Source organism: Acomys russatus, chromosome X, assembly GCF_903995435.1.
Source record: "Acomys russatus chromosome X, mAcoRus1.1, whole genome shotgun sequence".
Lineage (NCBI taxonomy): Eukaryota > Metazoa > Chordata > Mammalia > Rodentia > Muridae > Acomys > Acomys russatus.
In genome coordinates this window covers 80,495,468-80,510,775 of record NC_067169.1, presented here as the reverse complement: position 1 = coordinate 80,510,775, position 15,308 = coordinate 80,495,468, and the positions used below count along the sequence as shown (strand labels likewise).

Sequence of the window (15,308 nt, the reverse complement as noted above, 5' to 3'; positions counted from 1 at the left end):
GGAGCCTAGTGAGTCCCTAGCTAGTCATCAGAACAATTCCTAATATGAGGGAAAAATGCATATTTAATGTTGCCGAGAAATGCATAACTAACCAACATTTGGTGGTTGCTTAGTGTGTGGCTCAGGCTGGCCCCAAATCTATGCTCCTTCTACTACACCCTCCCATTTAGCTACAATCATGGCAACACACCACCGTTCCCAATTACAGCTGGTCAACATCTGAATAAGGCCCAAGTGACTATGTATTTTTGTGAAAACAAACTAGAATGCCTACTGCTAATGTTTGAAAAACCTGCCAGGATTCATATGTCATAAAATTAATTCCCATCCAATAGTATAAATTAATGGTGTGACCTTTAATAGGCAATTGGGTCACTGGGGGTAGGAGGTCTCTATTTCATTGTGAATCATTTGCATAGTAAGTATTCAGTTACCTCAATAGTGGGCTATTAAATAATAAGGTTATCATGGGAATTTAATCTCTTCTGTGCCTGTTCTCTTGCCCTTTTGCATTTCTGTCGTGTTATGGCACATCATGAAGGCACTGACCAGATATCCAGCTGATTCTTTGAGTTTTCCATCTGCATATCTGTGAGTATCCTCCTCCATCACATCTTTAGTACTTTAGAAATTTCCCAGTCTTGAGTATTCTGTTATAGCAATATAAAATGCAGTAAAACATGGCTCTTTTTTTTCTGAGTGTGCCAAATGTGAAAGCTAAGATTCTGTAGTCAGAGGTTCCTAATGTAAGCCTTGCCTGTGGCTTTAATAGTATATATTGTGAAATGGTCTAGCCTCATATTTGATCCGGACAATGGAGCAAAAGCCTATAAAAACATGACTACCATTTATTTATCTTCATTAACATATTTTCCTTTTCTAGGAATACCCTGACCAGGGTAACAGTTTAATTGTTCATTACAGGAAATTCCAATCAACTTTTCAATAGAAAGCATTCAGAATTTGAACCTGCAGTCTTAAGTCACTTCTTAAAATTTGTCACATTATTGTCTTCACCATTCCTAAGCTTAATTTATCATAATTCTTATATACTCCTACTCCAATCCTCATATTGGAATACCTAGCTTAAATCAATGTTCAATTCTTAAGAAATTTCTAAAAAAATTAAATTAAATTAAATTTAAAATTTTCTACCTCTACTTCTTCACCAAAATAAACAAATGAAAAAGCAAGTAAAATAACAATATCAACAGAAAGAAAAAACGTCATTAGAGCTCTTAGTGTTACCTAAGCAATATTTTCATTTATCTGTTATATATATAAGTGCTTTTTGATTTATCTAGGAAGAATTGTGTCAGTCTCTTCAAAAATTACAGAGCCTATAATTTTGTTACTTTCCTTCCCTTTCCCTTCCTTTCCTCTCTCTTTCTCCTCTCTCTCTCTCTCTCTCTCTCTCTCTCTCTCTCTCTCTCTCTCTCTCTCTCTCTCAGTCTTTTTCTGTTTTCTTTTATGTGTAGTTTTGTGCGCCCGAATGTGTGTATTGCATAATGTGTAGGCAGGCGCCCAAGAAGACAAGAAGAGGATATGAGACGCCCTGGAGCTAGAGTTATTGCTGGCTATGTGTTGCCTGATAATAGGTGTTGGGAAGCAAAACTGGGTCCTCTTCAAAAAGCAGCGAGGGTTGGAGACAGAGCCTACAATTTTTTAAAGTTTATTTGAACACTACCAACATACATTGCATATTTGTCGCATATGAAAGTATATATAAATATTCGTATGTGTAGTATCTTATACATAATATAGTGAAATGTACCATGGAGTAAGATGAGCTATTCTGCATTCCGACTCTAATTCACTCAGTTTCTATATACTTATTTGCTATGATGAATAGTTTTAATTGTCAACTTGACACAATGTAGAATCACTTGGAAAGTACTCCCAAAGAGAGAAGGTCTAGGTAAAGTTGAACCATGAACATATCTCTGGGAGATTTTCTTGATTAAGTTAATTCATGTGGGAAATCACATTTTAATTTGGACAGGACCATTCTCTGAGCAGAAGATCATGAATTGTACGAAAGTAGAGAAAGCAAGCTGTGCAAGCACGGACACAGTCACTCTGTTTCTACTTTGTTGCTGCAGATGTGACTAGCTGTTGTAAGTTCCTATTGCCTTGACTTCGTCAGCTCAAAATATTTGTATTTTCTATTAGCACTGGACAATGACTGTGATAGAACTATCTGCAACAAGTAAGCCAGTCATGTTGATTACTTTCCCATCCCTACTACTCATTGTGTTACTGTATAGATTTCAGGGGACTAAGTAATATCTGCTTAACTAATTACTGGAACACTGCCTTTCAAAATGTCCCTGCCTATTGACTTTTATAATCTTACATTAATATGTTAGGGGGCAGTCTGGAAAGCAAACTCAGGTCTCCTAATAATATGATTTTGACTATTTTGACTGCACTTGACCATTGGCTTGGCTACTGTTTAATCATCACTATGAAGTATGGACTTTTCTTCTGAAATCTTTTAGGAAATATCAGAACATTTCAAGACACCATTATAATGTCACTATGCATCATGCAGTGTTCAGTGTATTTACTTTTCTGTGTCCTTTACTGTGTTGCGAGTTTCTAGAAAGAAAGTCCTATATATTTTATATCTGTATTTTCGGGCATGTGCCTAGCACACATTAGGTATTAAAACTGCCTTTAATGGGTATAAAAATAACTATGAGAATGGTTGTTTTGAATATCATTATTTACTCTTGTATTTATTTGTCCTGCATGTTCATTATGTTCTCATTGATACAGTGGTATTTAAAATATCTTGTCTTTTCAAACAGCTTTGGATATAGTAAGTATGTGGTCTGTACCACATATATACACAGAGACACAGAGACAGACAGACACACACACACACAGAGAGAGAGAGAGAGAGAGAGAGAGAGAGAGAGAGAGAGAGAGAGAGAGAGAGAGGGAGAGAGGGAGAGAGGGAGGAGGAGAGAGGGAGAGAGGGAGAGAGGGGAGAGAGGGAGAGCGGAAGAGAGGGAGAGGAGAGAGAGGAGAGGAGAGAGAGAGAGAGAGAGAGAGAGAGAGAGAGAGAGAGAGAGAGAGAGAGAGAGGGTGCATTTACTAGTCCCCAGATGTTTGACATGACAAATACCCAATACCTGACTGATTCCTGAGTTTTGCTCCAGATGTTGTGGTATTTTATAATCATGGGTGAGATCTATGTGCTGGGGTTACAGTCAAAAGCAACCCTTGATAACTTGCTGTTACATTGAAAACTGTTCAGCAAGTTTGAGTGATGGATTAAGTTAAAAAAAACAAAACAAAACAAAACAAAACACCTAAACCTCTTGTCTTGTATATAAAGAAATAATGTTCAGTAGGCATTCAATGAGAATATTGGGAGGCTGAGGACAGAGAACTGCCAAATCATTCTGAAAGAAAATGCTTCAGTGTGCACATTATTAATTCATGTTCATTTCCCTCTCCTTTCCATGACATGTTGGCTTTGATCTTTTCACAGAAACACATTTTACACCTTACTAACTCTTAAACCCTACTGACAACCACTCAAATTCCCCAGGAATAGATTTTTGGTGAATCTAAGCACAATTCAGAATCTTCTCTTATAATTTATATTAAAGCAAGGGAGAAGGATAAAAGTGCTTTTCTTATAGGTTTATAGAATGTGTCCATGTGTACTCTTTTCCAATAAGCCATATCTTTCTCCTAGATGACAAGCCACAAGAGGATGCTAAATTACTCTGGCCATAGTTCTTTTAATTTCTGCAGTCTTGCTACTCAAAGATTTCTGACTTTCAATATTGATTAAATGATTTATTGAGTGTGTGTGTGTGTGTGTGTGTGTGTGTGTGTGTGTGTGTGTGTGTGTGTGTTCCATTCTTTTCTTCTACCACATGGAGTTTTGGGTATCAAACTCAGGTCTTCAAGCATGGTGGTAAGCATTTATGCACTGAGGCATCCGGCAGGCCTCAAATTTCTGATTTTCACTCTCAGAACAACCTTACTACAAGTCATCCATACCTTCTTCAGAGTCTCCAAATCTGACTCAAATTATTGGGAGTCAGTGATTTCTGGACTACTTCCACCTCTAGTAATTTGTCCAAGTACTTATCTGTTGCATTCTAGTTGTGTTCCATGTTGCCAATTCCTGACTGGAATTTAAGGCCTAAGCGTTTAAGCCAGGAAAAAAAATTAATCTCATTGCTGATTTTCTTCAGTTATGAGTCTGATAAATGAATGCACAAGACAAGAGGAAATTAATGCAATAATAAACAAGTTTATGACATAGGTTCCACTATATGATGGACCTCTTGAAATTACCTGCACAGTTTCAACTTCTGGACTTAATTTTATCTACAGAGTTCCTCTGGTCTTCATAAGATTCTCAAAATGATCCCTGCTTGCCAAATGTGGAAGGAGTATATGATCTGTAGTTTATGGCCTCATCAGAAAAGTTTTTGTCTGCAGTTCTGTCTTCAACTGAAAAATGTTATCTGAGAACATATTTCCTAAATAATGGAAAGTCAGTGATGGGGCCTGTGAGTGACATTGTTATTATTATTGCTGTTTTCTTTTTGGCACATTTACAGCACTGGGCAATTTTAAATGCCTTTAGTATGCACTGTCTCCATTTCCATTCTAACTTTGTCCTGCTGCTCTCTTCCTCTTTTCCAGGACCTTGGTTAGATTGATTTTCTATAGCAGGATCTGCCCTGGAGGCTGACAAAGGTTAATGTTTTAAACAAATCAAAGACAGAAGGACCTTTGTGTATAGTGAGTTACTGGTGCAACTGGTCATTCTGGAACTTAGTTAAGCAGAATTGTAAAGCAAACCCTGTTAACCCTTTGTTTCTCCTTGCCTCAATCACCATCCACTTGGTCATAGTGGTTCTTTATGAATTTCGTTTTAGTGCCAACTTCTGCTTCTCCTTTATGCCTATTGTGCTTAGCTACAACTAATCCTATTGGTAATAATGCAATGCTTATTAATAGACACTTTCTATGTCTTCAGACAATTTTGTCCATTTCTTTTTTAATTTTATTATTCAGATTACATCTCAATTGTTATCCCATCACTTGTATCCTCCCGTTCCTCCCTCCCTCCGCTTTCACCCTATTCCCCTCACCTAGGTCTATGACCAAGGAATTTTGTTCATTTCAAACTATTTTTCTATTCATAAAATTTTTTATTATGCCATAGAAGGCACCATTTCTTCCATTTGGTAAAGGAATTAAGTAGTAGAAGCAGGGACAGGGCAACCTGTGGAAGATTTAGTAGGAAGGTAAGCCAGAAGATTCCTAAAGCACCATCTGTTTCCAGCTCACATTGGCTCATGACCGTTCTGTTACATGAGAGATTCAGCACTGAGTTTCCAACTGTTATTGTTTGTAAATCCCTGGTTATTCTTTAGGGAGAGTGTCTTTTGCTTAGTGAGCTAAAGTCTGGTTGTAGAAAATTGGTTACACATAATACTCTTCTTAGGAAACCCTTGCAGAAAGTAGATTTCTAATTGTTAAAACAAGATTGTTTTTGACTCATCATTTTGCTGACAATCCACAGAGTTGCAGATAGCAAGCTCAGCCTTTTCCGTCCATGACTACTTTATATCATTTTATACAGAAGCTAAATTTCATTAGATGAAGTCCACTCAGAGTTTTAAAACTTGCTGTTTCAATCTAGATACACCTAGAAAATCAAAAGTTCATACACATGCCTACCACCTGTTCTTTGCTCTTGCCTTAATTCCATGATCATCTGCTATTATCAGCAGAAATGCCAGACATCGTTCGTTCCCTTCTTCCTACATTTTAAGTTCTCCAAATAACAACCAAACCATGTCATAAATAATGACAAAGTCTTGTTACACAACCTAGTACTTCAATGAAATTAAATGAAGGCCAAAGAATAGAATATACTAGATTCATGCTTCTGGCAAGGGGAAGACTTACAAGTGACAATCTCATCTTGCATAGGAAGTGATTCACACCCTTCAGGTAAGTGGAGTTGTCAGACCCTAAATGAATCGTGCGCATGGTTTAGAAGCTATTCAGAGAATGGTTTAAACAAAATGCAATGCTTCAGTTTTAATAGAGTGAAGCCAGCTAAATATATGCCTTCCTTTCAACAGATAGATCTGCCCATGAAAATTCAAATGTTTTTTAAATGGTAAGATTTGGTTAGTCTCGTGGTTCTTCTTGTTCTCTGTAGTTTATTTTATATATGTATAGCAATATAAATATATTAATAAAAATTGTATTAAAAAGACAAAAAATAAGAATATAAATTTAAAAGAACTTGGAAAAAAGATTCAGTTTGTCAAGATAACACGTTAAACAAAATCATTAAACCCAATTATACAAGCAATAGATTGTTGATTATTCTTTTGTTATTTCTCTGTTTCCATTATTTAGGACACATACAGAGCTGGCTATATTTTTAAAAAATTAACACTTATCTGATCATTTAACTATATTTTAGTGTATAGAAAAAGAAATGATGCAGCATCAATGTTTTCTATGATTTGTTTGTGGATACAGGTTAACCTTCAATTGGAAAATCATTAATATTACTTGATTTTTTGGAATTATCATCATTTCAGGAACTTCTTTTTGTTAAATATGTGCCAAAGTTTTACTTAATTTCCCCACTTTTTAGAGCCTTTCATACAAATAAATTCATAAATTAGAGAAAAAACATTATTAAATAATATAGACTTATTTGTGTGTTAAAGTATGGTTTTTAATGAAAATTTCACTGCCTTTGTTCAACCTAAGAAGAGGCACAATTAAAGTATCTCTTTGGATTCTCTGTTACAAAAGACTTAAAAGGATAGTGACTTCTAGGAAAACACCATCCTACCGACTCAGAAACATCTCTATTAAAAAAGGAACACAAAAATGTATTCTACAGCTAATTCTTACTACTGACTTGAGTCAATAAGAAACTACAGAAAATTTCCTATCCAATATCTGTGCTTGTTCACTTGGAACAACTTAATAATCCTTGAAAATAAAAACAATTTTTAGTGTTCTTTAGGCCAGACATACCTTATGGTAGCATTGAAATTAAGGAAAAACACGCATATAATTTGCAATTAGAGCCATTGGGTATTTGAATCATATCTAATATTTTTAAATTGTCATCATTCAAATGTTGAGTTCTTCTGTTACATCTTACTCATAGAATCAATAACTTGAAACTAAATTTATTTATATGTGATATTTATTATTTAAATGCATTGACATTTAAATAAAGAACATTTTTATTTATAAAATGTCCAGATGATCATGGTGTATTAATAGAATTTCATCAACTTGGATGATTACTTTGAGATATTTGATAGAGTGGAGTTTCAATATTTTGCCCACTATTGTGCTCAACAGAAAATTCAACGTGAGTCATTCTTTCTTTTTAAATGCCTCTTTTTTTGGAAATTATATTACCACATCATTTCTCCTTCCCTCTCTCTCTCTCTCCAAATTCACAGATTTAGTTGTAAGAGCCAAGTAATTTCTCCTTAATCGAAATCCAGTCACAACCACCCAAAGAGTCACCTTGATATTGACAAAGGAAATGTCTGTTTATTATGAAGAGGACATATGTGGATGAATAATGGGTAATTAAGAGAATATTGTATCTAAAAAATACCTCAAATCATATGCATTACCTGGGATTAGGTTAGTAGTGCTTCTTTTGCATACATGTTTAGCACCAAAAAATATAAAACCTCTGATAAGAGAGATGATCTAGATCAATTAGGTTTTGATTTGCATACAATCTCAGTGTAAATTACAAGGTCAACCTCAGTGGGATCCCTCTGTGGTGCTTGTTTCTCTTCAGTACATGACATAAAACCCACAAGAAGAGAAGGAGCAGTTATCTATTGCTGTTGGGACAAGTTATCACAAACTTAGGGATTTAAAATAGTATAGCTTCAGAGTCAGTCCCCAATCTCCACATAACTGTGGAGAATGTCCTGTGCATTGGCTAGATCAGAGTAGGGGTTCGACGTTTACTACTTGTATTGTCCTTGCTTAGTGCAATAGTTTGAGCAGACTCCCATCAACTCTGGTGCCCCATATTTGACCACTTCCCCCTTGGGAGGGAGGCCTGGTGTCACTCAAAGAAAGAATAAGCAGGCTACCAAGATGTGACTTGATAGCCTAAGACCATATAGTGGGGGAGGAGGTCCCCCTTAGTCTTAGACCTAGGGGAGGGGGAATAGGGTAAAATTAGGAAGGAAGGAGGAACAGAAGGATACAAGTGATGGGATAACAACTGAGTTGTAATCTGAATAAATTAATAAAATTACAATTGAAAAAAAGATAGTATAGTTTCATTATAGATCACAACCTTGACAGGACTCTCAGTAGGACTAAAATCAGTGTGTTGACAGGCTGCATTTCTATCTTGATACTCCAGTGACAGTGTGCTTCCTTGTCTTTTGCAGCATCTTTTGCTGCCTCCTTCCTTGTCTAGTAGCCCTTTCACTGCTCACATCAGTGATGAAACTTGTCTCAGTTTGGGTCACATCATTCTCACCTATTTTTGGACCCTCCCTTCCATTTCTATTTATAATATGGATCTGTGTAGATAATTCTGGCTGCAATTTTAATCCTTGCTGTCATAAAATATAATATATTGATTGGTTCTAACAATTAGTCTGTGAACATATGATGAGGGATCATTACTCTATTACATGAGATAATATGAAGCTTAATGGTACCAGATATAGAATCTATCTGGTTCTCATACAATTTACCAGAACTTAGTCCTATCTTATTAATAGTGCATTCTCAGTTGCACTTGGGAAATACAATAAACATACATATCCATATATACCCATAAAGTGCATATAAAGACACATACACATTTTCACACAAAGAATCTGAAGATAAAGTATGCTTAAGAAATGACTGATTAAACAAATTTTATCACATTTCTTTATACTTATTATAACAGAAAATCTAATGGATAGATGTTTATAATCTATATCTAAGATGAGGTGGGGGTATGGGAGCATTTCCTGAACTTAACTCATTATAAAACTTGATTTAGGACAGCACAACCATAGTGTATGGATTACTTGGCGCTTACTCAGGCTTAGAGACTTCAATAGTCAGTCCTCTTTCCTTGATGCTTGCCTATCAGCCACCTCACCCATTGATCCAATCTGTACTGCTTGGAGTTCGATAACAGAGCTCCTACCAGAACTTCAAGCAGAGAATCCCAGAACAGATCATCTACCCACTCCAGCCCAGTGTCAGCCATATCACCCACCACTGGGCCCTGGATCTCATGGAGCCAGATACTTAGTTCTTCTTAAGAGATGCCCAGAGTCAGGCTCCTTCTCCCACCTGCTTCCTACCAACCATTCCTTCATCTTTCACTGCTCTTGAACAAGGTAGAGACTGAACCCTTAGATGTAACCAGAATTTAAGGTAAGGAACCCAAGAACCAAATTCCCTGACTCCTTTTCTTCTAGGACCACAGGAATCCAGACCCCAAACACTATTTACAGTAGCTGTATAGTGAGTCACCTTCTTTACCCACTTGCTCACCTATTAGCTACACTCCTCATGATGCTGATCTGGGACTGGCTAGGGTCTGAGCCCTACAACCAAAACTTTAGCTTGAAATCCAAACCAAGGGTCCTAACATAACATTCAGGAGTGAGTTCTTATGTCATCCAGACTCTCAGATACCCTTCTACACTCTGGTCCCTGACTGCATGGAGTCCAATCCAGAACTCAAGTTAGAGGCATCCAAAGACAATCCTTTCCCTATCTGTCTGATTGCCTGCCAACTGTGGGTTCCTTTCTCTGGGAGGTTGATAATCTGGTCACAGAGTTTTCTTCAGCCTTCTGGAGGCTAGCTGAAGAAGGTTCTGCCCTGAGAACAAACAGGTCACGAAAAAGCCTTCTGGGCAAGGAAGGAGCCCAGGGCAGCCACACTCAGCTGGGGTTGAGAATGTAAATCCCTTGTGAAAAGCCAGGTAACCTACCACAGTTGATTAACATAAAGACAGAGAAGTGTCAAAGAACTAGATTTTAATTTACTAAGCAAGAGACAAGGACAGAGAGCTACAGAGGGAGAAATGGGGAGTGTGCTCCCTTCTAGCCTCTGGGTGTTTTTAAACCAAAGGTACTTGAATAGCAGGAGACACTGCCAGGACACTTCCTGGAGCTTGTCTCCAGGGCACCTTTGATATGGTTTTCTTCAAAGAGCCAGGTTTTGACACCTTTTGTGTGGGTGAGGGTCTGTGTTTTGGTCCCTTCAAGGAACTAGTCTTTTAACACAGTTGGGTCTGGTGCAGGGGGGTTGCTCACCTAGGTCCAAGCACTAACCTTACCAGGAAGGAACATCTCCTCCACCTGAAGACAAGGGCCCACAGTCAACCATATTACCTAGCACCCCAATCTTGGGGCTGGGCAAAGTCTAAACCCTGAGGAGCCCCAACACTTAAAACCAAGCATCATTCAACTGGTTCATAACCTAACAGCAAGAAAAGACCAGAACACACATCAAACAGAGGTGAGTTCATATATTCAACACTAAGAAATATCACAAACATTGTAACTCCAGAGGCTTAGAACTCAGAAGAAAAATACAGATATGAACAACCAAGACAATATGTCTCCTCTAAAAACCTGCACCCCCAGTATAGTATTCCCTGAAACAAGCAACCTAGCTGCAGCATAAGACAAAGACTTCAAAATAGAAATATGAGTACGTTCAAGGTCCTTAAAAGTAATCTGAATAAATGCTTCAATTAATACTGTAAAAACACAAGCAGTTGAATGAAATAACACAACAATTCAAGATATGAAAATAGAATTTAAGAGATAAGCCAAACCACCAAAGAAGAGACAAATTGAAACAATACTCTAAATGGATCACCAAGAAAGCTAAACATAAATTTCATCAGAAAGCTTCAAAATAGATTGGATTAAGTGGGAGAGAAACTATCAGGTCCCAAAGACACGGTATGAAAACTAGATCACTCAGCCAAAGAAACTGTTATATCTAACAATAAATATCTAGGCACAAAATGCAGACACTATGTAAAAAATAATTCTACAAATAATAGATATAGAGAAAGAAAAGAAATTCTTGTCAAAGCCTAAAGAAAGAGATGTCTATCAAGGGACAAGAAGCATACAGAACACCAGAAAAGAAATTCTCCATGATACATAATTATCAAAACACTAAATGTACAGAACAGTGAAAGGATACCAAAGGCTACAAGGCAAAAAGAGCAAGTTACATATAAAATCGGGCCTGTTAGAATAATACATGACTTTTAATGGAGACTCCAAAAGCCAGAAGGGCCTGGACAGGTGTACAAACTTTAAGAGAGCACAGATTTCAGCCCAAAAAAACAATACCCAGCAAAATTATCAATCATAATTGAAGGAAAAAGAGGGATATTTCATGATAAAAAACAAATTTAAGGAATTTGTGTCTACCAACACAGCTCTACAGAAGTTATAAGAAAGAAAACTTTAGTCTAAAGTGGTTAACCCCACCCAAGAGGACACAGGAATACATAACCCTAGGACAGTAAACTCCCCCCAAAAAAGATAAATAAGTAAATAAATAAATAAAACAATACTTCAACAGTAAAATAACAGGAATTAATACATACTGTTCAATAACTCTCAATATCAACTTTTTCAGTTCCCTAATAAAACACACAGACTATCATATTGGATTATAAAACCATATCCAAACTTCTGGTGCTTCCAGGAAACCCATCTTGCCGTCAAGTTAATTCATCAACATAGGACAATACTTTCTGAACGGGCTCCCAGTAATGCAGGCATTAAGGATAACAATAATGGGACCGCATAAAACTGAAAAAAAAAAACCCAAAAACTTCTGTACAGCAAAGGATACCATCATTAAACCAAAAGGCAGCCTAAAGAATTGGAGAAGAGCTGGGCAGTGGTGGCACATGCCTTAATTCCCAGCACTTGGAAGGCAAAGGCAGGTGGATTTCTGTGAGTTCAAGGCCAGCCTGGTCTACAGAATGAGTCCCAGGACAGCCAAGGCTACACGTGAAACCCTGTCTCAAAAAACTAAAAACCAACCAACCAAACAAAAAAAGTGGGGAAATATCTGTACCAATTATATAGCCAACAGTGGGTTTGTGTCTATAATATACAAAAACAGAAAACAAAATACCTGTCCTGTTTGAGTTCCTCGTGACTTCCCTCAGTGATGGATTTTAAGCTGAAATAAACCTCTTCCTCTGTACATTGATTTTGGTTATTTGTTTAAAAATCATGGCAACTGAAATCCTAATTAAGTACATCCAGAGCAAGGTGATTCAAACTCAAAAAGACAAGCTTTGCATGTTTTCTCTCGTACTTGTGAATGTTAGCTTTAGGTATATGAGTTTCATTGAGAATACCCACCAAGGTCAGGTAGTTAGTAAAGGAGTGGGGGATAGGAAAAAAGGAGGATCTTTCAAGGAAGAAAAATATAATATTGTTTTATAAAAGGACAAAATATAAATTAGAGCAGGAGGAATAATTGGGTGGAGATGGGAGTGCATGGTTGAATATGGGGAAGGATAGCTAACACTAAAGGCCTTTAGAAAAGTTATATGGCAACTACTGCTGTAGAAGCTTCATAAAATGCATATACACATATATACACACACACATATATACACATAAAGCTTAAAGGGAGTTACTACATAGCAGAGGGAAGGATAATACAATAACGAGACATTATATGCTAACAAATAAAATGTCCAGTTCTAGGACTAGCTTATGTCTTTTTTAATCATTGGCCAGTAGGGTTCCATAGCTCTCCCCTCCCTGAAACTTTACAAGCCATTACCAATGCTATTAACTACCCTTCAGAACTTGATAGTGCAATCCTGTTGCTGCAGACAACGCATAGTTGTGTCATAGCACAAACGAACATCAGCTGGTACTCAATCAAGTTTCACCCCTGCTGGCTAGTGTTCATAGTGCTGACAGACACACACACTAGTGAGGGAGGAAAATAATCCTGAATATCACCCAGCTACAATAATTGTTTGTCTGTATAATAAATTGAATGAATTTTATTGTAGTACCCAACCACTTTTTTATTGGCAATAAAAACTACTTCGTGAGATGGACCATGATACTGTTAATGAGGCCCGGAACCAGAGACTAGTAGTGTGTTATGGGCCCTCGGATAATCCTATTGATTCCTAGTGATATATTACTATGTACCTAAATCAGAGCATCACTCAACCTCCAGTAGAGAAGCTTCTTCTTGTAATCAGTGGTAATTAACATAGAGACCTACAACTAGGCCGTGTGTGGAGAGTGAATGTCTTTGGAATGCTCATCTTTAATTGGGATGTTTTTTCATGTCCTCCTCTCAAGAATCAGGGATGCATGTGGAAGAGGGGTTGGAAAAACTGTAACAGCTAGAGCGATAGATGACACCAAGGAAACAGTATTTTCTGTATACCACAGGGCAGATGCATATAAGAAACCACAGCAACTACAACAGAATGAGCAAGACACAAACTCAAGCCAGGCAAAATCCCAGCATGAAGGAGAGAAGGGGGGCACAAAGTCCCCTATCTCTTCAAGAAGTAATTCACAATTGATAGCTGCTAGGAGAGGGATGAGCAGCTGTGTTCAATGGAGTGACACTGGGTATAATGACCACACTCCAGGGCAAGCCTCACGCTCAGGAATTGTTTTCTTACACAAACCAGACTTCATGTTTCTTTGTGTGTGAATGTGTGTGGGGGGTTGTTTGTTTGTAAAATAGAAAAAGAACATAAAATTGGGTGCATAGGGAGTCAGGGAAAGATCTGGGAAGATTTGGAGGAGGGAAAAGAACATGATCAAAATACACTGTATGAAATTCTCAACGGATAGATAGACACACTAAACACTTGATTCCACTCCCCTGGCAAAGGGCAAAGAGACACCTCGTGATGTTGTTCTTGTATCAGTCAGGGGCAGGGCAGATGGCAGTTCTTTGTTCATCCTAGCTTGATGCCTGGCTTGGTGGCCAAAGCTGTTTTATGCCTAGGACACATAAAAATCAAATCAAATCAAAACAAAAAGCAAATCCATGCAGTGCGGCACGGGACAAAGAAGACGTACAGAGACCTGTGTTCTAATCACTGGGGCAGGTAGAGAAGGAAGCCCACAGACCTGCCCTCTGCCCCACAGCACCAGCCTCGAGATAGCTAGACAGACATACCACCACCTAGCAGAGTCGGGAGGAGGAAGACAGGCAGAGACTTGCAGACCACAGCCCTGACCCCAAAAGTCAGATATGAGGGAAGAGGAAGACGAATGGGACTGGGGTGCATGATGGAAAACTTACAAAGATTCCATAACAAGTTGTTTGTAAAGCATGCTACTGAATGATAGATTGAAAAATCTTGTACATAATCTACCTAATTTAGTAATTTACATTAAAAAAAATCCTTGATTCCTTTCAAATATAAAACTCTTTACTTCAGGAAAATATTATAGTCCTAACTGAAAACAAAAGTATGTAAAATTAAGCATTCACTGATCTAATTCTTTTGAATTTAATATTTTCTTAATCCTTTAAAGATTTCATATAAACTATTTTGATCATACTAATCCTCTGCTACTACGTCTAAAAGCTGCACCACAAGAGAAGACACGTTCTTGCCACTATAATCTGGCCAAGAGCACATGGCTGGGATGTTTCTCAAGCCCCAGAGGTGAGGCTAATGGTATTAGTCTGATAAATGGAAACAGTATCACACCACTGTCTAAAATCATATCTCTATACACATGGATTAGGACCACTCTCAAACCTCTCTGGTATGGCAGGCACTGGCTAATGCAGAAACTCACAACTGGCCAAAGTGCGGAGAATAAAACTTGATTCTTAATCCGTCCTATTGGATTACAGGAAAAGGCTCCCTTAATAATAGTTTTAGTACCTTGATCCAGTAGCTTTTAGAGACAAATCTTAACTATGTAACAACCCAAAGGTCTATTCTGTGGCTATAAATCACATCTTTTTCCCCTCCGAAATCTTTTTCATCTCTTGCCCCAGTACTCTCAGACACTGGAAAGGACTTAGCACACAGAGATACAAGTATTTACAACTCAAACTTACAAACTGAAGTGCGATTTATATATTTAAAACATCTTAACAAAGTATAAAATTGCTTGTGCTCTGTTCATTTCTAGCAATCAACAAAGCCAAGTTTATGAGACACTTCTCATTTATTCCCAGCTTTCCCGATCTGATAATCATGAGATTGAGCAGAGTAAACCTAGCTATTTTGGCTATA

General features: G+C 37.5%; 1 protein-coding gene and 1 non-coding gene across 2 annotated transcripts in view; one reads left to right on the top strand and one right to left on the bottom strand.

Annotated features, from left to right (window-relative positions):
• Window positions 1–15,308, bottom strand: part of Il1rapl2 (interleukin 1 receptor accessory protein like 2) — a 1,209,823-nt gene that overhangs the window by 235,107 nt on the left and 959,408 nt on the right. The window lies entirely within an intron of this gene.
• LOC127186032 (small nucleolar RNA SNORA48) lies at window positions 13,926–14,065 on the top strand. Its single transcript, XR_007830287.1, has one exon. It is a non-coding gene; the product is annotated as a small nucleolar RNA SNORA48 (small nucleolar RNA).